At 35.7% G+C, this 25498-nt stretch overlaps 1 non-coding gene across 1 annotated transcript; it reads right to left on the reverse strand.

Annotated features, from left to right (window-relative positions):
• Positions 1–7937: 7937 nt before the first annotated feature.
• Positions 7938–8044, reverse strand: LOC131182567 (small nucleolar RNA R71). Its single transcript, XR_009150831.1, has one exon. It is a non-coding gene; the product is annotated as a small nucleolar RNA R71 (small nucleolar RNA).
• Between the last annotated feature and the right edge of the window lie 17454 nt (positions 8045–25498).

Here is a 25498-nt window from a genome sequence, read left to right on the forward strand (position 1 = left end):
ATTTTTAGGACTCCAGAGAAGAGTCATTGAGGTTTTGATGGCATTAGAATGCCAAGAAAATGTTTACAAAAATTTTTAGATCAGTACAGACGATTTTGGCTCGATAAGTCAAAAGGAGGGCATTTTGGTCATTTCGCTTTCAGAGACGATTTTTGACCAACTTGTCTATTTAAGTAAATAAATTATATGACATAAAATATGAATAAATATTGCTAAAAAATTAATTAAAAATGAGTAGAAATGAAAGAAAAGAAAAATGAAAGAAAAGCTTAATAATTACATCATGCTTGAGTAAGCATGATGCAATTAAAAGCCCTCCACCAATCACTATTAGACAACTGCTTAATAAACTAATAAGGAGATAAATGAGTCAATAAAAATGAAAAAGCCATCTTCTTCTCCAGCCATTCTCCTGTCCAACCCCCTCTTCTGCATTTCCTCTCAAATTCTTTCATTTTCCTATTATTAAAACACCATTGCAAGCTTACAAACCATTACATTCCTTCACAAAAATAGTTGGTAGCCTTGATAAACCTCTATAGCCAGCCATAAAACCCAAGGAAAGTGGGAAGAAAAGTGAAAGGAAAATCTGGTTGGTAGCCCTAAAGAGGTGAATCAAGTGTTGGGTTGATTGAAGGTTGCTTGGAGTTAGAAGAATAAGGTTAGTGCTAGAAATTCTCTTAGAATTTAAAATTTATGCAAGTTGATTTAGGGTTTACTAAAATTTGTAATTTTGTGTTGTAACTTGAATTTAATGATGTTGAGGTTGATTATTGACTATTATAAGTGCCATAAATATGAATTGAAGTTTGGAAGTTGGGCGAAATTAAAAATTAGGAGTGTTATTCTTATGCAGGGAATTCTGGACCTATGAGTCTAGTGTGTTTAGATGAATATAAGTAGAGCTAGACAGCTCCAATTGGTGTGAAGCCAATTGGAGATGAAATTCAAGACCTAAACCAACATTTTTCATGAAGAAACCATGCCCAGAAACCAAGTACAAAATGACCAAAAATTGGCTTGAATCTGGGTAACCATATGCTAGACCTTGAAAAATGACCATATGAACAGTAAATGTTCGAATGGCCATAACTCACTCTAGGAAGGTCAGAATGACCTAATTTTTGAACCATTGGAAAGCTTAGACATAAGAGAACATTTCATATGGAGAACTCAGACCCCAGTTCTGACCCCAGCCTAATCAAGTTGTTAACAAAATTTAGTCCAACAAAACTGCCAAAACCAAACTGACCAAAAAATTCTGGACATTGACCAGCCTGACCAGTTTTGAAAAAAAATGTCATAACTTAGTCTACAAAATTGAAAATACAGTGAAACCAAAGCTACAATTTCTATAAGACCTAGAAATACAAATTTGGTGTTTTGGCCAAAACCTAGAACCTGATGGAACTTGAAGAGATTCCTACGAAAATTTAGCATTCCAAATCCTAAAATTTAACCAAATAGACACTTGACCCCAAAATAGTATTTAGATCATATCTCCCACTAGGAAACTCCAATTAAGATGAGCTAATTTTTTATGGAAACCTAAGAATCAAGACTCCAACTTTGATTTAGGAACCTTCTTCAAATTTTGAGTGCAAGTACCCTAAAATGGGAATCAAAGATGTTAACCTGAACCTGAAATCCTGAAGGCACAGGGTTCATGAGTCTAGGTCAGTTATTTGGCAATAATTCACTTTACATAACTAGAAAAATTATGATTCTTGAACCTGAGTGATCCTAAGACATAAGGTAACAACTCATGTGAAGGATATTAGGTCTAAAAATGACTGTAGCATACCCAAATAATTAGAATAAATTGGTTCTTGTGTCTAGGAGATTACAGACAAATACAATTTTAACCCTTTTCAATACTCTCTATATAGAATTTCTTTGAGACAATAGTCTAGTTAAAAGACAGATGAGACAAGAATGGTTTGATATAAAGTGCTATTCCTAGAAAAAGATGGACATTGAATATCATTTCAACAGAATAGCTCAATGCTATTACATGTTAGGAGGACCATATGAACCTAATTTAAAGAGCACTTATATTGTGTCTCTCCCAGATCAAGTACAATATAAATTACAATGAGCCATCCAAGTAACACATTGGGACATATACAATCTGTCTCTTGGAGAAATTCATTAACTGACTCTTGCAACTTCAGACAAGCTCTATGATCAAAGAGAGATATCTAAAGGAATAATCAACAATAACAAGTCCTTAGCAAAAGTTTGCAATAGGTATCATCTCCAGATTAAATGCAAGGATAAAAATTGTGTTTACAAAAAAAAAAAAAAAAAAAGAAGTCTCATAAAAAAAATGTATAAGTTCAAGCTAGGCACATGAAGAAAGAAAATGCTTGTAGATTTTTTAAGAAAAAATCTGTTCGATGAAAGAAATCAGACAGATTTTTCATCCGTGGCAAGAAAGGAATCCTACAAAAGTAGCCAAGATGATTCAATAGATTCATCAGAGTACTCATCTTGATCTTGAAGAAGTAGACATTGAATCCTTGTTTTCAGAACAAGATGACGAAGATAAAGAAATTGTCTTTGCTCTTGAAGGAATCTCAATGGACAATATATCTTCTTTAGATGATGAAGACTCTAATATCAATGATTTAAAATTTCTGTGTATTAATGCTCTCTAGCCATGCTCTTTAGCACAACCTACAATCCTAATTCTTTTAGTTTAGATGCGGGTTTTGCCTTCCAAGTATGAACAACCAACTTTGTGACTGGGTTCATTGATACTAGTGCCAATAAGAGTATGATGCATTTAGCCATACTCCCGGAAGATGATTAGGTCCCTCATTCTAAATATTTCTAAGTAGCAAATGGGAAAATCTTTAAAACATATCTTATTACTAGAAAGCCAATTGGAATGTAGTTTTTGCCTAACTGTATTATATGGACAAAGGTTATCGGCACTGATCTCCCTAATAAAGATTTGTTAGTAGGGTTTGATGTTTAACATAAGCCTAGAAGCTTCAAATCTTCCCTATTGTATTAAAATTCAAAAGGCTTTTTAAGCCTTATACTATAGTATAGAAGCTCCTCTCTTATAAAAGTTTCTTCAGACTGTTATGAATACAGAGATCTTCTCCTTCCTTCATGTGCTGATTCTCATGTCAATTTTGTTCATGCATGCCCATTATGGGAAAAAAAAATTTGAATTTCTTTATTAGGCTTCCTTTTAAGCTTAATGAAGAAGTCAACCCCACAAAAGCCACATATCCTGGAATGACTCCCTTAGATCTACTCCTAGCTTAAAAGGAATGTTAATACTTGTTAGAATAAGGCCTATTGGGCTTGTCAAACATTCTATGTGGAGAAAAGATCAGAGAAATTTGGGGAAAGAGGAGGCTTATTATTGTTTATAAGCTTTTAAATTATTTCTTAAGGGATGATAAATTTCCCTTAGCAAAGATCAACTCCTTGTTTACTCATCTTCAGGAAGCTCACATTTTCTCAAAGTTTAACCTAAAAGCTGGATTTTGGCAGTTAGGAATTGATTTAGCAGACAGGTACAAGAGAACATTTTACATTCCAAATGCTCAATACTAATGGACTATCATACCATTCGAACTAAAAGTGGCTCAATCTCTATTCCAAAAGAGATTAAGCCCATCCTTCATAATGCTCTCATCTACATAGATGACATCATACTATTCTCAAGAGATGCTTCAGCCTATAAGAAATTGTCAGCCTAATTCCACAATTTAGTCCAAAAGTGTAGGAATGCTGTCTGAAAAGAAAAGACACTTGAGCTAGAAAAATATTGAATTTCTTGGGATGAGCTTTCAAAATGAAAAATATCAACCTTGTCCTTATATTTCCCAAAAACTCCTCAAATTCCCAAACTAGGATTTGACCATAATGCAAATCCAACATTTCCTTAATATTATCAATTACCGTAGGGACTTCATTCCTAATGTATCCAAATACACAGTCTCCTTTCTAAGATGTTTAAGAAATAGGCTCCCAGCCTAGAGTCTTGAGCAAATGACAACTATAAAAATGCTAAAAGAAGCGGCATAGAATCCTCCTCTTTTAAAGATTCCCAATATAGGAAAAAGGATACTACAGATAGATGCTAATGATGAATACTAGGGAGCTATCCTGATAGAAGAGCTTCTAAGAAAGCAATAAATTTGTGGGCATGCCAATGGGCAATTCAAGGAGATAGAAAAACACTATAATACAATCTATAAGGAGATTCTAGCTATTAAAAATGGAATTAAAAAGTTTGAATTCCTTTTGATAGGCTATTGCTTTTTGAGTATAATGGACAAATCATCTTTTCTTAGAATTTTTAACTTCAAGAACAAGAGTCTTCTAGAATCACAACTCTTACGATTGAAGAATTAGTTCTTAAAATATGAGTATATTGTCCAACATGTAAAAGGAGACCTCAATCTTATTCTTGAATTTCTCGCCAGATCACAAAATATATAATGCATCAATTCCATTCAAACAATTCCCCTAATATTCATGGCAAGTGATACACTTGTATTATATAGATGTTTTTAAGTACATTTGTACAGCATTCCATAGCATTTAGATAGGTAATTTCATGCATAATCATCAAATTCGTTAACTTTTGTAAATTTCATTACTCTGTATATTTTCAGGTGTTTTGAGGAAGTTTTAAAGCCTAGGAGTAAAGAAGGAAGCTTGGAAAAACTCAAGAGGAAGAGCATTGTTGCTGATACACTTTACATTGGCTATGTATCAGCCGACAGCCAATTTCCTGATTTGATTCCAGCTCTTGCTCTTACACTTAGAACAGACTTCTAATGCCTTTGGGACTCTAAAAACCTAACCCTAGGACATTTAATATAAAAAGAAGCAACAGAAAGCGCAGAGAGCAATCCGAACATCCGAGATTCGATAGTCGACCATTCATACACACACCTTCACATCTTCATCATTCTCTCCATGTCGTCTTGAAGAAGATTGCATTGACATCAAGGAGGAGTCCTCAGCTGAAGTTCCACAAGTTCAAAGCTGCAGATTCTCTTAACTTCAAGAACAAGAGTCTTCCAGAATCACAACTCCTACGATTGAAGAATTAGTTCTTAAAATATGAGTATATTGTCCAACATGTAAAAGGAGACCTCAATCTTATTCTTGACTTTCTCGCCATACCATAAAATATACAATGCATCACTTCCATTCAAACCATCCCCCTAATATTCATGGCAAGTGATACACTTGTATTATATAGATGTTTTTAAGTACATTTTTACAGTATTCCATAGCATTTAGATGGGTAATTTCATGCATAATCATCAAATTCATTAACTTTTGTAAATTTGATTACTCTGCACTAAATTCTATATTTTCTGCATATTTTCAGGTGTTTTGAGGAAGTTTTAAAGCATAGGAGTAAAGAAGGAAGCTTGGAAAAACTCAAGAGGAAGAGCATTGTTGCGAATACACTTTACACTAGCTATGTATCAGCCGGCAGCCATTTTCCTAATTTGATTCTAGCTCCAGCTCTTACACTCATAACAGACTTCTAATGCCTTTGGGACTCTAAAAACCTAACCCTAGGACATTTAATATAAAAAGAAGCAGCAGAAAGAGTAGAGAGCAATCCGAATATCCGAGATCCGATAGTCAACCATTCATACACACACCTTCACATCTTCATCATTCTCTCCATGCCGTCTTGAAGAAGAGTGCATTGGCATCAAGGAGGAGTCCTCAGCTGAAGTTCCATAAGTTTAAAGTTGCAGATTCTCTTCTATTCTTTTGTTCTATTTCTTCAGGCTACTTTTATGTTCTTTTATTTCACTTTTGTTATGTTTGTTAAACTCATAGTGAGTGAATAGTTTCTTTATTTTGGAATTAGAAGAGTAATGCTTGTAATCATTATTATGGACAAATATTGAGTTTTATCTATTAGATTTAAGTTTTGTTCTTTGATTTAATATTCTGTGTTCTCAATACATGCTATGTGTCGGTACTCACTTAAACATGATATAAGATACTAATTGAAAAACTGAAAGGTAAAAATTGGTATTGGAAAATCAGAATATTAAACTTAGGAAATCTGACCAAGAGATAGGCTGATGACCTTTATGGAATTCAATAATTGACCATAAATCTTAAAGTGTTTTTATTAGGACTAATCTTAAAGAGTTTTTATTAGCTCTAATTGAAACACACCTTAGGTACCTTGAGAGAGGACCTAGGATACCTTAGGTAATTTACATAAAAGCAATGATCCTCAATCCAATGAATAGACAAGATTAAATCCATAACAAGGTTAAAGTGTGAAATCTTAATTCTGGAATTGTTTTAATAGATTTTTTATTTTAAGTTGATTATTCTCCTAGTCTTTAGTCCTCAAGATTAATTAGATTCACACTTCCACTATATTCAATAGCCTAGATAGTCATAATTGCTGTGTAACTTGGTACTTGCAAATTATATTCCTCGTGGGATGATAATCTACTCACTACTTGATTACTTTTTAGCAATCCGTGTACTTGCAGGGTTGTCAAACTAGTAAACAAGTTTTTAGCGCCATTGCCGAGGAATTTATTTCTAGTAATATTAAGCGATAGGCAATTTAGCTGATTTAGGCATTTACATTTACTATTTAAATTTACTTAATTTGTTTTTATTCTTTTACTTTCTCTCAGGTATTTGGTTTGATGTATGACTCGAACAAAGTCGACGGAAGAAATTTTGGACTTGGATCCCGAGATAGATAGGACTCTAAGAACCATCAGGAGAGAAAGGAGACATCAAGAACAAGATCAAGAAATTTTAGAAACTCCTGTTATGGCCAACAACAACAACTAACCAAGACCCTTGAGGGCTTATAGAGCCTCATCTATCCAAGGATTCTAGCCCAGTTATGGGGCTCTCTTTCTCATGTGTATTAAAAAGTTAATTTGCTACAAGTTTTACATGGTTTTATGTAATGTATACATATGATAAAAGATTTAAGGGATGCGTAATTGTAGCATAATTAAAGAAATGGGTAGAAAGTTGGAACTTTGATAATAATGCACTTTCTGGTTTCTGTGTCACTTTTAAGGCAATCTAGATTATTGCGTTGGGTGGGGGAAAATACCTATACTTGATCTCTATCCTCCTAAAATCGTATATGTCTTGAGTTTCGTGACTGACAAACTGATAATGTTACTGTCTTTTTTGAGTTTACATCAACTTATGCAAATGCTGGAGTTTGGTTGTGTCAATAATTATTAGTTTCTCAAATTCATCACAGGCGTCGACTTCCTCTCACTACAGGGATATTGGAAATGCTAAAAAATAGAAATTTGCTGTTGAAATAAGCATAAACTAAAAGCACTGCTACGTAAATTCTTTTTCCGCCTCTATCACGTGTACAAGGCGAGAATGTCTTAGAATTTGGTATTATTAATATTATTTATTCATTTGGAATTGATATTTAAATTTGGGATTTTATAATTATAAAAATAATTTTAATCACTTCCAAAAAATTAGTTTTCTAAAAGTGCTTTTTTTTTTTAATATATATATACACATTTTGAATTAAAAGGGACCTTAAATATTTTCACATAAATGTTTTCATTTTTATAAATATTAACCTTGGTACATAGTGTTGCATGCAAGAGGAGTGCTCAAATGGTGAGTCCAATAGTTTTGAACTAAAACTGGCAAGGCTCCAGATGATTCAATAGACCCAGTTTGGAGGTTCACCTACAGAAGATCCACACTACCACTTCTAGTGCTTTCTTGCCCTATGTGACACATTCAAGATGAATGTAGTCTCTGATCAAGCTATAAGACTCTGAGCATTCCCATTCTCCCTTTGAGACAGAGTAAGGAAGTGGTTACTCTTACAACCAGTTGAAACATTTACCACTTGGGAAGCTCTCTCGCAGGTTTTTCTAGCAAGGTATTTCCCACCTGCGAAGACTGCAAAATTGAGGGTTGAACTCAATACCTTTAAGCAAAAGGAAGGTGAATTACTCTATGATGCATGGGAGAGATATAAAGACCTACAGATTAAATGTCCACACCATGACATAGAGGATTAGCTCCTAGTTCAGAATTTTTATAATGGACTATTGCCCTCTACAAGGAGCACAATAGATTCAGCTATGGAAAGAGACTTGGTGGAGAAAACAGTAACATAAGCTCTTGAACTTTTAGAAAGGGTTGCTTATCACAACTATGAGTGCACAAATGAAAGGGGAGATACAAGAAGAATAGTAGGGATCCTGGAATTGGATGCCTTAAGTATGATAAATGCTCAGTTTGACCAACTCACCAAAAGGCTTGACAGAATGCAAGCCAATGCTATAGGGATGAGCAACCAACACTGTTACAGCTGTGGAGGAGCGTGTATGACTTTAGAATGCAACAACTTTAATGAACCCTCTATAGAACAGCTAAACCATATGAATAACGAAAGAAACTTCAACCAGAGGCAGCTCAACAATCCATATTCAAACACTTATAACCCTGGATTGTAGCACCCCTCACCCGTCTATAGTGTAGCTGAGCAAGAAGTGCTACACGGAGTGCCAGAGCACCTAATCTTATCTGATTTCATTATAGTTCTTGATTTACTTATTCAAAAACTTTATCTGAGGTTTAGGCTATATTTACTGTTTATCAAAATCTGATTAACTTGGAAAATTTTAATGACAATCCAGCAGAGTGCCGGCTGTAATTTGGACTAACAGTTCTTCTGAACCTGCCAAAAACAATTTCAATATATATGCTCAAATTCATAACTCAGATTATCTCAAAGCATTCTCATCGGTTTCTTAAACTCAGATTCAGTCTCAAAATTTCTCAAACTTAATCTCATTCAGAATCATTATGATTAAATAATCAATTCAAATATCAGAATCCTTATATTTCATTAACTTATATAATTTGCCAATTAAGTACATAAATTTATCAAGTACAGGATATACAAATGAAATTATAGTTACTAATTCACATTACAATAATAGCAGTAATTATAATGTATAGATTATAAAACATGTTTAAAATGAGCCCTATCTACATGCATTGCTGAGGAGGTGACAATCTTGAACTCTTCTGACACTTCTGTAGTTCTGGGCTCCAAAATCCCAATTGAAGTACTTGCGCAAGGAAACAATTCCATCGCGCTAAGTATTTCTGCTTAGTAGTGCAATAGTATAACAAGAAATAATATATACAAATAAAGAAGAAATAAATCATAATTCGGATACTCAGGAATCAATTTAATTTGGTATGGTATTTCTAGTATCAACGATCTTATATACTAGTTTGTTCCTCTTTGGAAGTGCTTAGTTTATAACTTTTCAATAATACTACCCAATATACAAATTATTCTAACTGTATTGTATTTCAAGTCTCTACGGTTCTGTAATTTATATTTTTGTTATGTTTCTTTTACTAATCTCTTTTACTCATTCATTCAATACTTAATTTAATTGTACTGAAATTTCATTATACTTAACTTAACTTAGCTTCCTGAATTGAATAATGTTTTAAAATACTGCCCATATAGCTTATGCACTGACCATACTGGATAAACAGATATTCTAGCACTGGGTACCTAGTACCTCGGGCCATCACACCATCGGTCACAAAGTATCTCCTGGTGTGCAAACAGTGTGGCTAAAAAGCCATATAATCAATCAAGCATTAAACCGAGTATAATAACACAATCTGCATAGCCATAGGCTATTAAAATCATAGTTTGGCATAATAAGCCATAAAACACAATATGATGTAAAGTCATTTACAGAACAGCTGTCAGAATCCTATTGGCATGCCAACCTATCCAAACTAGTCAACTAGGCAAATTAGGGCATAGTACAAGATTAAATATTTATTTTTAGGGTTTATTGGTCATTATACAATTCACTGGTCAATGAAAATGTTGACCTTTTCATACATCATGTATAAGTTGATTCTAGTATCAACATGTCACAATTCGTAATTCAATATGTTGCCAATATAGTGCAATTTACCATTTTTACAAGTTGGCATTCATTGCCAAATTGCTTCAAGCATCATTATATGTAAATGTCAAATTCTCAATTTTTCTGTGCTAGATTTGTCTAGCTTAAAGTCCTATTTCTCTTGGTTTTTAGCTTCTGGTCAAATAAGTAAAATTGTAGCTCTATGTCTTATTACACTCTGGGCAAAATTTCAGATCATTTTAAGTTGTATAGACCAAGATATGGTCAATTTACTAAAGCTAGATAGATTGCACCTTTAGTGCAAAATTTGGTCAATTTTAGATCACATTTAGTTCTAGCAGTTTTGGTATCCAAACTTGTGCAGGCTATTTGACTTAGTTCTGGCCATTTCCGGGCTTTGGTGTCTTCATAAGAATTGTAGCTCTATTTCTTATTGAACTTTTGGTAAAATTTCAATTCATTCTGAGTTGTATAGACCAAGATATGGTCAATTTACTAAAGTTGGACAGATTGCACCTTTAGGGCAAAATTTGGTCAATTTTAGATCACATTTAGTTCTGGCAGTTTTGGTATCCAAATTTATGCAAGCTATTTGACTTGGTTCTGGCCATTTCTAGGCTTTGGTGTCTTCATAAGAATTGTAGCTCTATGTCTTATTAAACTTTTGGCAAAATTTCAAGTCATTCTGAGTTGTATAGACCAAGATATGGTCAATTTACTAAAGCTGGATAGATTGCACCTTTAGTGCAAAATTTGGTCAATTTTAGATCACTTTTAGGCCTGGCAGTTTTGGTATCCAAACTTGTCCAAGCTATTTGACTTGGTTCTGGCCATTTCTGGGCTTTGGTGTCTTCATAAGAATTGTAGCTCTATGTCTTATTGAACTTTTGGCAAAATTTCAAGTCATTCTGAGTTCTATAGATCAAGATATGGTCAATTTACTAAAGCTGGACAGATTGGACCTTTAGTGCAAATTTTGGTTAATTTTAGATCACTTTTATTTCTGGCAGTTTTGGTATCCAAACTTGTGCAAGCTATTTGACTTGGTTCTGGCCATTTCTGGGCTTTGGTGTCTTCATAAAGAATTGTAGCTCTATGTCTTATTGAACTTTTGGCAAAATTCCAGGTCATTCTGAGTTGTATAGACCTAGATATGGTTAATTTACTAAAGCTGGACAAATTGCATCTTTAGTGCAAAATTTGGTCAATTTTAGGTCACTTTTAGTGCTGGCAGTTTTGGTATCAAAACTTGTGCAAGCTATTTGACTTGGTTCTGGCCATTTCTGGGCTTTGGTGTCTTCATAAGAATTGTAGCTCTATGTTTTGTTGAACTTTTGGTAAAATTTCAGGTCATTCTGAGTTATATAGACTAAGATATCGTCAATTTACTAAAGCTGGACAGATTGCACCTTTAGTGTAAAATTTGGTCAATTTTAGGTCACTTTTAGTTCTGGCAGTTTTGGTACCCGAACTTGTTCAAGCTATTTGACTTGGTTCTGGCCATTTCTGGTCTTTGGTATATTCATAAGAATTGTAGCTCTATGTCTAAGCTATCCATGGTAAAAGTTTCAGGTCAATTGGACTTTTTTTGAGTGAGTTATGGTCATCCTAATGACTACTATTTATATAGTTAAAAATCTGGGTTTGCAAGGTTGCCATTCTGGATTTGGTCATTTTTAAGGTCAGTTTCTAGACAGAATTTTGACAACATTTCTGCATGAAAGTTGGCTTATTTGGTGTCTAGTTTCACCCCCCATTTTCCTCATACCAATTGGGTTCACAGTTTTGCACTTATGACCTAATTTAGGTGCTGCTAAAATACACAAGTTGCATTTGAACATTACACTTCCATTTTTGACAATCCTCCTCCTCCCAATACCTCAACATTTAATCATGAAACTTCTATATATATTGTACACAATTCTAGCAAGCATTTTGGGCAAAACACTCAAGTGCTCAATGCGCACAATACACCATTAATGTTTAACATTTACTTCAACCCAAATTCAATGTACAACAACACACATATCACACATACACTTCCATGGCAATTACGCAAACTAACCACCATTCAACACCATCATCTTTCATTAATAAATTTCATAAACTCACACATAAATTCATGATATTTAAGGCTACCCAATATGGCAGTTTACTAAAACATCAAAGTCCCACTTTTAAATCCTTAATTCAAATGTTCTTATTCAACAATTCACATTCAATCAATTTCTAGCACAAGTATTTTCATCACTCCAAGTGTAACCCTCATTTGCTTACTTATCAACATCCTAAAACATCAATTAAATTCATGAGATAATTAATCTCCGATGTTCTCATGGATGCCCAAAATGAAGCAACAATACAAATCCTCATTTCAAAAGCTCAATCACAAGTTACACATGAGATTAACTTGCTAGCATCACAAATTACTTTAATCCACACTAATTCCCATCAAATACCATCAATTACATATAAGAATAATTCTCTTACCTTCCCTTTTCATGGCTGCCAAGAATTTCACACACCAAATACTCACTCAATTCCTTAAATTTTTAACCAAACTACTCACCATAACCTCAATACAAACTTTAATTAAGTAAGGGAAGAAAAACTAGCACTAAACTTTATTTGGAGCTTGCTAAACTTCATCAAAACTCTTCCTTTTTGTTCCCCATAATCTGCCCAAGGTGTGTGGACCATTTTTAATGAAGTGAGTTACAAGAACCATGGCTTGAAGATGAGGATTGAAGCTCTTGCATGTGGTCAGCCATGATTTAAGAAGAAGGACCATTCGACCATGGATGGTAAAATGAAGAAAATTAATGTTAAAGTAGTCATTGCTGTCCACTTATGGGTTTTTATACCCCCACTAAGGTCCACTAATTGTCCACTAATAATAATTAAACATTAGTTTAATCTAAGGTTTCAATATTTGCAAACTAATCCCCCATTTCACTTTTAATTGCACTTCATTTTTAATTTCATTTTTCATGGAGTTCCAAAAATTTAATACCACTTATTTTTAATGGACATTTAGGTCAAAAGTCAACTGTAGGTGTCAATTGACCAAAATACCCCTCTTCGGGTTGTATTTTGAATTTTTCGGTGCTACCGATTTACTCCTTGTACAGCCGATTTCTTTAATTTTCATTTTTCCTTTATACTAACTTATTAATTTTTCTTTAACATTTTCAATGTCAATTACACCTCATTAGACCTTTAATTATGTTTCGAAAATATTTCCCCAAGTTTCCTGCCGTCCAGGGCTAGTCAGCGGTCCTCATCGTAACTTCCCAGTGCGGTCACCCATCGCTATGGGTTCGGCTCGTTTAACTTAGTCACATTTTTTCTCTTTTATTTTTTCTTAATTTTTCTCATCACATATTTCATTATTTTATACTTCCACACTGTCAATTAAGTGTAGTTCTAGATATTCCGACTTTCCGAGGCAGACATTAGCTGTCGGAACAGTGGAACATACGGACTACGTAAAGTGAAGATGTTACATGGATGGAGAAACCACCCTAACTTCTCATGGCCCAACTTGTAAAATCAGCCCATGAACAAGCAACAAGGATACAGACCACCAGTACCTCCAGGTTTTCAAAACAAAGAACAAAGCCTTGCACAGCCACCACCACCTCTTCAACCTTAACAGTCTGAACCTAAATTGACTATGGAATCTATGATGGAAGGCTTCCTAGCAGCCCAATAATAGCAGAATGAAATGATATAGTAGTTAGCTTCCAGAATGGACTAACTAGCCACCCACAATAAGATGCTTCAAAATCAAATTGCTCAACAGGCAAGTTCTTAAAGCAAGGCTACTAGTAAATTGCTAAGTCAACCAGAGATGAACCCCAAAGAGCACACTGTAAGGTATTACCTTGAGGAGCGGCAGGACATTAGAAAAATAACTATCAGAGGAAAAATCAACTAAGAAAACCTTTGATGAATCTGATAACCAAATAGAAGAGAAGGAGGAAGAAGCTAAAAAGGAACAAGAAGAGGAAACAAAGAAAAAGAAGAAGTTACCAGAGCCATATGAACCTCCTCTACCTTTTTCCCCAGAGATTCCAGAAGGCTAAACAAGATAAATAGTTTGGAAAGTTTTTAGAAGTTTTACAGAAACTCTACATTAACATTCCCTTCACAGAAGCACTTTCTCGGATGCCATCCTATGCTAAGTTCCTTAAAGAGATTCTTTCAAATAAGAGAAGGTTGGAAGATTATGAGACTGTTGCTCTTACAGAGGAATATAATGCCATATTGCAAAACAAACTGCCATCAAAGCTTAAGGATCCAGGAAGCTTCTCCCTACCTTGTCTTATTAGCAACATGAAAATAGACAAAGCACTCTGTGATTTAGGTATAAGTGTGAGTGTCACACCTTACCCCTCTGTAAGGCATAACATGATCCCGTAGAATACCTAATGAACTACTGAACTTCACCTACCGATAATTCATTAAGTACACTAAGGGATTTTGAAACCATTTTCTTACATTTTGAAAGTGGTGAGCATTTTGGTAGGAATTAAAAACATTTAATTGAAGTCTCAAAATTAGTAAAAAATTTTATCCATTTTATTCGCAAATTTTATAAAAATTTCGGCAGAGTATCGTCTGTATTTGGAGAAAACAGTTCTTAAAAAACCTGTAAAAACACTTCCAATAAATTTTTCCACAACTCCCAACCTCCAAATAATCTCAATTCAACATAACTCCAGTCAATTCCACTTCAAAATAATTCCATAATTTAATCCCAGTTTGTTATCTCAAAACATTTTATCATTTCATTCAATAAAGCTAATTTACATTCACAAGTTTAATTTATAGATATTAAATACAAAAAATAATATTATTACAATTTATTATACAACTGCTCAACTTTACATTGATACATACAACATTAAAATGTTTACATCAAATAATTATAAGGGTATAAATAAATACCCATACAAAAGTGATCAAGAAGTTCTTGCCAATCCAGCAACTCACTCTGCTGCTTTTTCCTTACCTTTATCTGTGACAGCAAAACAAGCTATCGCTGAGTATAAAAATATTCAGTGGTGCACAATAAAAATTTAAAATACAATACATAAATCATTCATTGATAAAACATAATTTAAATGTTGCACAATTACATTTCACCAATTATCAAAACACATTATAGCAAAATTTTTGGGTCAAATAATTTAATAAACACAGTGTTGTCAATTCATACACAACTTAAGCCATGACACAAAATTTTCGATCAATGTCATGTTTTACACCACGACAAAGCATTCTATAACCCCACTAATCGAAATCAATGAGGGAGGTGGCTAGCTAGCTAATGAGTACTCATCCGATCTACAACCTCAACTGGCAACCTAGAGAGGGAGAAAAATAATCAATCTCAACCCCATAATTCGGGAAGGAATAATAAGGCACTGTCATACTGAGTGTGAATCAAAAATCCTTTTCAAACATTTTATTCAAATATTGCATACAAAACTCAAATCAATTTCCAAAGTTACAATTTCATCACAAAGTGGCAACACAAAAGTTCTTCAACTCATAATGCGTACTAAATCAATTTTTCAAGGATAAAATGCTTAAATAGGGTTTATTGTGCACAAACCTGACGTGAGTAGCCTCTAGGCCTTAACTCAGTCACTCAAATCTTCCAAGTCTTTTTCAGCTGAAACACAAAATTTATAGTGTCTCAGTATCTTTACTTCATAACAATTCCAATGATTAATTCTAATATGTTTAAACTTACATTCTTGCAAATTTCATGTTGAGGTTACTATTTATGATACTATTCAAGTCAATTTGTTGACTTTCTAAGGCTTAATAGGTATGGGAACTCCAACTTCACCCACATACCACATTTTGGTTACCAAACTTATTGGTTTTGGTCATTTCCTCAAAACTTAGGTCTTTTAGGCGAAATTGTAAATTTTCAGTTTTGGTGTCTTAGGTTGCACTGTTCCATTGGTCATTTTTCTGTTAGAATTCGGCAAACCTTTCTTCATAGAAAATGTTCCCTATTGTCTTAAATTTATGCTTCTTTTTGAATCACTCCATTTGGAGTTTTGTAGCTCAAGTTATAGCTATTTGAATCATGGCTGCCGGATTGGACTTAACCCAGATTTTGGGCAAATTCTGGTTCTAGTAGTTTTAGGTCACCAAATTTGGGTGGCCAAATGACTTAGTTAATGGCATAATTTGGATTGGTATTCTGCATGAAAGTTATTGGTCTATATCTCAGCTGTCGACTGGTAAAATTTCAGGTCATTTAGACCTGCTTAGCCCAAGTTATGGCCAAATGAACAAATACTGTTCATTTGGTCATTTTTGTACAGGTCAAACTGCATATATCCAGATTTGGTCAATTTGTTCACTAGGCTATGGTCACTTTTTGGGCATGATTCCTAAATGAAAAATGTTCCATTTTGTGTCTATTTTCATTCTCAATTGGTCTCATACCAATTGAACTTGTAAATTTTCATTTTTGGTCCCTCAAATGGACCTTGGTCCTGCTGCCTGCAACATTACCTTAAACAATCCGAATTTGCAATTGGTTCCAACACTTCTAACATACTCCAATTGGTCACAAATGGCCATTTGTCACCTCAAACCAAGTCCAACACACCATTTAACACATTCCCACATTTTTGTCTCTAAAACCCTAGATGCCAAAACCCTAGTTCACCTATTTGATGCATTTAACTAATTTCAAGCATACTAGCATTACTTCTATACTCATGCAAGCTTACCTTCACTTTGAATTCAATCAAATTCATGCACACACATCAAACCCTAGCTGATTGAATTTTCCTCTAATTCTTCAACAATTAATTTCTTTTCAATTTAAGCATATTTCCAAGTTCTTCAAGCTATAAATACTTAAATTAAACTAAAAAACTTAAAGTGAAGTCACTAACCTTGAATTGCAGAATTTTTTTCCTCTTTAACTCCTTCCTTTCTTCTTTCTTTCTTGCTCAAACTTCTTTTCAAGACTAAAAGACCAAGTTTAATTAAGGGATTTACAATTTTTGTGGCTAAGGTTTGGTTTCTTCAAGCTTAAAATGAGCTTTAATGGAAATTTTGAGAGGGAGAGGGTGAAAGAGAGTGAGGGCGGCAAGGAAGAAGAGATGAGGGTTTTTTTTTTCTTTTCTTTTATGTTTTTAGTCTTATGGAAGACCATAATTATTCAAAATTTAAGTTTTAATTATATTAGTGTTTATGACATCATGCATGATGTCATGCATGATGTCACTCATTTCAACTTTTCTTTTTTTCTTCTTTTTTTTATTTATTTTTCCCTAGTTCTTTAATTTAATTTTCTTTTCTCCAATTTTATTTGACAGTTAGGTCAGGAGTCAGCTCTTGGGGTTAATTGACCAAATTGCCCCTCGCCTGTTCAACCCGATTTGCAAATAATTCAATGTTTCTTCTGGCTCACTGACCTAATTATTTGACTGAATTAGCAATTCTTTTTCGTAATTTTCTCTTTTCCACTGTGTTCGTAATGGTCCTAAGGACCGCGGCATCATATTTTACGGTTCAAAATTTGAGTTTAAATTGACTTCGCTGTCCTTCCCCAGAAGGTCACCCATCGCTGTGACTCTCGGCTCGTTTAACTTCTTATGCTATGTTTTTCTTATTTATACTTAACTAATTGGCAATTACTAATTATTTGTGTTTATAGCTTATCTAGTTGTCTTAAGTGTGGTTCTAATCCCCTTAATTATCCAAACCAACACTGATCACCGGAATTGCGAAATGTACCAGGCTATGCAAATAGGGGTATTACAATTCTCCCCGCCTTAAAATAAATTTTATCTTGAAATTTTACCTGGTATCAATCTCTCAATAGCTATGGGTGCTGTCTTCTTATCTCCCCATCTCATTCCAAAGTAGCTTCTTACCCCGAATGATAGTTCCACAGCACTTTTACCAACGGTATCTGCTTGTTCCGTAGCTGTTTCACCTCATAAGCCAAAATCTCTATAGGTTCTTTTTCATAAGTGAGGTCTGGATTCACTTCAATTTCTTCCACTGATAGTACATGAGATGGGTCTGATCGGTACCTCCTCAACATAGACATATGAAAGACATTATGTATCTTCTCTAACTCTAGAGGTAGTGCCAACCGATATACCAAAGGACCCACTCTTCCAGAACCTCATATGGCCCAATGAAGCGAGGACTCAGTTTCCCCTTTCTGCCGAATCTTATAATCCTCTTCCAAGGGAAAACCTTGAGGAATACTTTGTCACCCACTGCATATTCAATATCCCTTCTCTTCAAATCAACATAGGACTTCTAACAGTCTGATGCAGTCTTAAGGCGATCTCTGATCAATCTGATCTTCTCCTCTGTCTGCTGAACAATTTCAGGCCCAATCATCTTCCTTTCACCTACATCATCCCAACACAGGGGAGTTCTGCATTTTTTGCCATACAAAGCCTCATATGGAGGCATCCCAATGCTTGATTGGTAGCTGTTGTTGTAAGCAAACTCAATCAAAGACATGTGTGTGTCCCAACTACCCTCAAACTCAATCACACAAGCCCGTAACATGTCTTCCAAAATCTGAATTACCCTCTCAGACTGGCCATCGGTCTGTGGGTGGAATGTCGTACTGAAGTTCAATCTAGTTCCTAGGGCTCTCTGAAGACTACCCCAAAATCTAGAAGTGAACCTAGGATCTCTCTCAGATACGATGGATACTGGCACTCCATGCAGTCTCACAATCTCATCTATATACAACTTGGCCAATCTTTCTAAACTGTAGTCCATCCGAACTGGCAGAAAATGAGCAGACTTAGTCAGTCTGTCAACAATGACCCAAACTGCATCATGACTCTTCTGTGTCCTCGGAAGTCCCATCACAAAATCCATAGTTATTCTCTCCCATTTCCATTCTGGCACTGGTAGTGGATGTAATAATCCAGTTGGTACTTAATGCTCTGCCTTCACTTGCTGACAAGTTAGGCATTTGAAAACAAATTCTGCAACATCTTTTTTCATACCTATCCACCAGTAATGCTCCTTTAGCCCTCTATATATTTTTGTACCATCAGGGTGCATGGCAAAAGGAGACTCGTGTGCTTCCTTCAAAATGATCTGCCTCAAATCAATATCATTAGGAACACACATTCTGCCCTGGTATAGCAATAGACCATCATCTCTTTTTGAGAATTCTGGTTTCTTGCCTTGCTAGACTTCTTCCAACAGCTTCTAATACTTCTGATCATTTTGAGTAGCCATTCTGATCTGATCAATCAACATTGGCTGTACATGCCATGCAATTACTATTTGCCCCTCATCATTAATCTCTAAGCTGGCATGTAATGATCTCAACTCATGTACCATAGACAAAGGAGTAACCTGTAGACTTGCCATAGTCTTGCGACTTAAGGCGTCAGCCACCACATTAGCTTTCCCTAGCTGATAGTCTATCGGACAATCATAGTCTTTTATCAACTCTAACCATCTCCTCTATCTCAAATTCAACTCTTTCTGGGTGCCCAAATACTTCAAACTCTTATGATCTGTGTAGATGTAACACTTCTCCCCACACAAATAATGTCTCCAGATCTTAAGAGCGAACACAATGGCTATAAGCTCCAAGTCATGTGTCGGATAATTCCTCTCATGTGGTTTTAGCTGGCGTGATGCATAGGCAATGACATTCCGATCTTGCATCAACACACAACCTAACCCATTGTGAGAAGCATCGCTGTAAACTGTATATTCTTTACCCGGTGTAGGTAAAGTCAGGACTGGAGACTCAGTCAAACATTTCTTCAATTTATTGAAACTCTGCTGGCATTTGTCCGTCCACTGAAATTTCACATCTTTCCTAAGCAGCTTGGTCAATGAAGATGCTAACATGGAGAATCCCTTCATAAATCGACGGTAGTATCAACTAAACCCAGAAAACTATGAATCTTTTTGATATTTCTGGGTGGCTTCCAATTAAGGACAGCTTCTATCTTGCTAGGATCTACCTTAATACCCTCTACTGATACTATGTGTCCCAAAAAGGATATCTCCTTCAGCCAAAATTCACATTTCGACAATTTGGCATATAGTTGTTTCTCCCTCAAAGTTTGTAGTACAATCCGCAGATGTCTATCATACTCTTTTGCACTCCTCGAGTAAACCAATATATCATCTATAAACACAACCACGAACTGCTCGAGGTATGGTCTGAAGATAGTGTTCATCAGATCCATAAAAGCAGCTGGAGCATTAGTTAACCTGAATGGCATAACCAAAAACTCATAATGGCCGTAACGGGTTCTAAAGGCAGTTTTAGAAATACTCTCCTCTTGTACTTTCAACTGATAATAACCTGATCTCAGGTTAATTTTGGAGAACATAGCTGCACCCCTCAACTGATCAAACAAGTCATTAATGAGGGGCAATAGGTATCTGTTCTTTATTGTCACCTTATTCAACTGCCGATAGTCAATGCATAACCGGAGAGTGCCATCTTTCTTCTTTACAAACAACACTGGCGCTCCCCAAGGTGACACATAAGGGCGGATAAAGCCCTTGTCAAGCAGCTCTTGCAACTGCACTTTCAATTCTTTTAGTTTTGCTGGTGCCATTCTATATGGCATTATGGAGAATGGGTCCACACCAGGCATAACATCAATCTCAAACTGCACTTCTATTTCTGGAGGTAATCTTGGCAATTCATCAAAAAACACATCCGGAAAGTCACATACTGTGAGGATGTCCCTCAATGCTGGATTACCCACTTGGGTGTCTATCACATGTGCCAAGTACGCCTCACACCCCTTCCTAATCATTTTTCTGGCCAGTGCAGCTGAAATGATGTTTGAAGGCAATAACTACCTCTCCCCATGTATTACTACATCACCATACTGAGGGAGACCAAAAGTGACTGTCTTCAGTCTACAGTCAATCATCGCATGATGCCTGGCTAACCAATCCATGCCCAAGATAATGTTATAATCTCTGAAGGGCATTTCAATTAAATCAGACAGAAAAAGTGTGTCCTTGGATCACCAAAGGAGAATCCCTATATAATTTATTTACCCTAACCTGCTGGCCTAATGGACTAGTTACTAGCACATCATAGTCCATTGGTACACACTGAATAGTAGTAGAACACATCACACTAGTACTAACATACGAATGTGTGGAGCCAAGATCAAATAACACATATACATCTTGGTCAAGGATGGAGAAAATACCAGCTACTACGTCTGATGTTTTAACCTCCTCCCTCTAACGCATGTTATACACTCTGACTGGTGCACCACTGGGTACTAGCTGGTTAACAGTGCTTTGACTTCCAGGAGTGTTACCAAGACCCCTACCTCTGCCTCTACCTCTAGCAACTGATTGTGACCCTCTAGGTGCAGAGACTTGGGCTGATCCTTCAGATGTAGTAGAAGGTCCAAATCGATGCGGACTAGTACAATCCTTAGCAAAATGTCCACTCTCTCCACAGTTAAAACATGCACCTATGGCCTTGAAACAAACCCCACCGTGTGTTCTACCACAAGTCTCACACTACCAGACTGATAAAGATCCTCGAGAAGCTTGTTGGGCCTGCTGACCAGACCAAGGTAGTCTTTGGCCAGAAAATCTGCCTCTGCCAGATCTGAGAGAGCTAGATCCCCCAGACTGTTTCCTCTTCCCTGAACCACTTTCAGGTGCTTGACTAGTAGTCTTTTCAGTATTCTCTTTCTCTTGTGTACCCTTCTTCACTGCCCTTTCTGATTCTATCCTTTCCAGTTCCAGGGCCTGTGTGATCAACTCAGAGAAATTCTGATGTCGGAAATCCACAACTTGCATTCTCAGATTCGGCCTTAACCCGGCCTCAAACCTCTTACATCTAGCTTAGGGGGTGGAGACTAAGCTTTCAATGTAGTGGCTCAGTCGAGAGAAGTCTCTCATATTCTGCTATGGTTCTGTCCCCTTGTTTCAAACTCAAGAATTCTTGTAACTTCATATCCATATATGCATTGGGGACCCACTTATATCGAAACTCCCTCAAAAAGTCTGACCAAGTAAGGACGGGAGGTTCTACCAGGCTGTGGGGGATGGTCTTCCACCATTCATACGCATCCCCTTGCAACAAAGAAACAGAATACTCGAACTTCAACTCTTCTGCACACTACAGCTTCCTGAAACCCCATTCCATTCGCTCTAACCACTCTTCTGCCTCCAGTGGATCCATAGTGCCCTTAAACTCAGTGGCCCTAAATTTCATCAATTTTTCATATTGTCAAGCTGAGGAGTGTGGTTGTGCTATAGATGCTTGCATCTGAGCTTGGGGTGGCACATTTCCCGCCATTTATTGGAAAAACGCAGCCATCTGTTGTGCAAACTGATCAGGAAACTGCGGTGTTGGAATAAGAGCTGGAGTGGCTGACCCACTCACGTTCTGGAGTGCTGGGGCTTCCCCTTGAACCTCAGCCTCAACAGATTGTTCCACGGAATGATCTCCTTCTTCCATTCTGTTTTCCCAAAATTTCTACTTTCTGAGATCAAACACAAGGAGGTTGACCACCGTTAGTGCATATTCATGATGTAAATATGTCATATGTATCAATTAAAGACTCTTGAGCAGTTGTACTTATCAAAGAAATAATCATATACATAGTAAAAATGTGACATCCCTTACCCATCTACAGTGTAGCCGAGCAAGTTATGCCACTCATTGTGTCGGAGCACCAATTTATGTTTCTATTACAATTTATCCCTTTATAATTCATTTATTTTCAATTTTGATAAATCTGAATTTATCCGCAAATTTTAGAGAAAATCCAGCAGAGTGCCAGCTATAAGTTGGAAAAACGATTCTTCTGAACCTATTTAAAAACACTTCTAAAATAATATCCAGATCCAAACTCCATTATACACATTCAAGTCAAGCTCAAAGTCTCAACATTTCATTTTTCAACATACATAATGCAGAAAACCTCAATAATATGAAATTTCATAAATTTACATTAATACATAATTACAGGAGTTTATAGTTACAATCCAAACTAATACAAAATGCAAAATACAAAAGGGCCACCTATAGTCCTAATGTCTTACCATATGCAGTGCAGATGTGAGGTTACTTTGGACCCCGGATGCAGCTCTGAAGACTCACCCCGTCTGATGTCTACTGGGCTCTCCAACTAGGTCTCCAGTACCTGCGCGTGGCAAAAGCGACGCGCTAAGCAATTCTGCTTAGTGGTGACAATATAAAATAAAATAGAATAAAATAATTATGCAGAATGTATGATTTCATTTTTGGGTAGACTTAATTTCTAGTATTATTTTTAGTATTATTCACTTAAAATTTGATAAGGTTTATTATCATTTTCCGAGTAACCCATACTAGTTTACTGAACTGGATAAACGGGTAAACTGGCACTGGGTACTAAGTACCTCAGACCATCACACCATCGATCACACTGTGTCTCCCGGTGTGCAACAGAATAACTTATAAGCTGTAATAATTATCAGGGTTAAAACCCAAGTATATCAACTCAAATAACATAGCCAAAGGCTATTATGTCACAAAATGGCATGAGAGCCATAAAACACAGAATGGCATAAAGCCATATGCAGTACTGCTAACAGAACCCTATTGGCATGCCAAGCTATCCAAACCAATCTTGTTAGGTATACTAGAGCATTTTACACTTTTGAGTTTTACAATTTTTGAATTTCAAGTTTTGGTGTTACTATTCACTTTATTAGTCAACCAAAATGTTGACTTTTGCATAGACAATATGTACATTGGTTTTAATACTCCCAACATACCACATTTTACATTCAAAATTTGTTGGTATTGGTTGCCCATACCATTTCTAAGCTTGATGCTAATTGAGAAGAATTTTTAGTTTTCATGCTTCATTTTTACTGTTCCATTGGTCATTTTTGCAGTGGGAATTTGGCAAAATGATCAACATGAAAGTTGTTCCTTATTTTGTCTAGCTGAATTTCCTTTTTTTGATTCACTCCATTTGGAGTTTTGTAGCTCAATTTACGGTCCAAAAACCACAATTGGCTGGATTGAAATTTTTCTGGACTGACCATATCTACATTGCAGTGAACAGTGACTACAACTCACTTGTTGGATAGGTTCTGGTCATAATTTGGGTTAGATTTCTTAATGAAAGTTGTTGGTCTATATCTTATCTTGTTGCTGGTAAAATTGCAGGTCAATTGGACCAATTTACCTTGAGTTATGGCCAAATGACCAAACACTATTCATTTGGTCATTTTGCATAAACAAACTATAGGTCACCCGGATTAGGGCAAGCTTTTGGTCCACTTGGTTTGGTTTTATGGGCATAGTTTCTTCACCAAAGTTATGCCATTATGTGTCTAGTTTTATGTCCAATTAGCCTTTCACCAATTGAACCTCTACAATTCAAGTTATGACTGCCCAAACCTGCTGGACTCATGTCTAATTCTACAGGTCACCATGGGCAGCCACACCAACTGCAATTCCCACTAATCAAACCACCTCATTTCTTGTTTACACATAACCAAATGGTCACTAATTGACCACTAAAAATCACTTTCATCATTACATGATCAAAGTCTCATTTTATACCCAAACCCTAACCCTAACATCTCAAATCATGCATTTAACTTGCATTTCATCAATCCACTTAGTGAGTACATATTGTGGAATGCCATGATGGTCTTTTAACTTCATTAAGATCAACACAATCAAACCCTAACCATGGCTGCCAAAAAATATGGAATAGCATACAAGTGGTTTTTAACAAATTTCCTTTGAAATTTACACTCATTCAAAGTCCTTAACATGAATTTAAAATAAAATCCATGGTTAGGTCACTAATCTCAAAGGAGTGAGATTTTCCCACTCGCTAAAGCTCTTGTTTTCCTCTTCTTTTTGCTCCCAAAAGAATCACTAAGGTGTGAGAGTAAGTTTTTGTGTTGCTAGGTTAGGGTTTAGTTGGGTAAAAGTGGGGGAAATCAAGCTTTCAAAAGCTTGCTAATGGGTGACTAGGGTGGAAGGTGGCGGCATGAAGAAGAAGGAGAGAGGGGTTCTGATTTTTGTTTCCTTTTCAAGCCCATTCTATCTCTTTTTAAATAGAGTTATGCTATGTGTCAATGTTAGATTGGGTAGGAAAGTTTTAATGACATCATGATGATGTCATAAATCCATTTTCTTTCATTTTTCTCTCTATTTCTTGTCTATTTAATTGCAATTAAATTTTTGACAATATTTATTTATATTTTATGTTATATAAATTATTTATTTAACTGGACAAGTTGGCCCAAAAATCATCTCTGAAGACGAAATGACCAAAATGCCCTCCGTTTGGCTTAACGGGTTAAAATTATCTGTACCGATTGAAAAATTTTTCTAAGTATTTTATTGGCATTCTAATGCCATAAGAACCTCAATGACCCTTCTCTGGAGTCCCAAGAATTATTTTATAATTTTTCCTAAAATTTTTTTTCTTATTAATATTTGAGTAAATTTTTGGTTCCTCACTTAGTTTAAATATTTTTCCGAACGTTCTAGCTGTTCAGAC

Source organism: Hevea brasiliensis, chromosome 8, assembly GCF_030052815.1.
Source record: "Hevea brasiliensis isolate MT/VB/25A 57/8 chromosome 8, ASM3005281v1, whole genome shotgun sequence".
NCBI classification, from domain to species: Eukaryota; Viridiplantae; Streptophyta; class Magnoliopsida; order Malpighiales; family Euphorbiaceae; genus Hevea; species Hevea brasiliensis.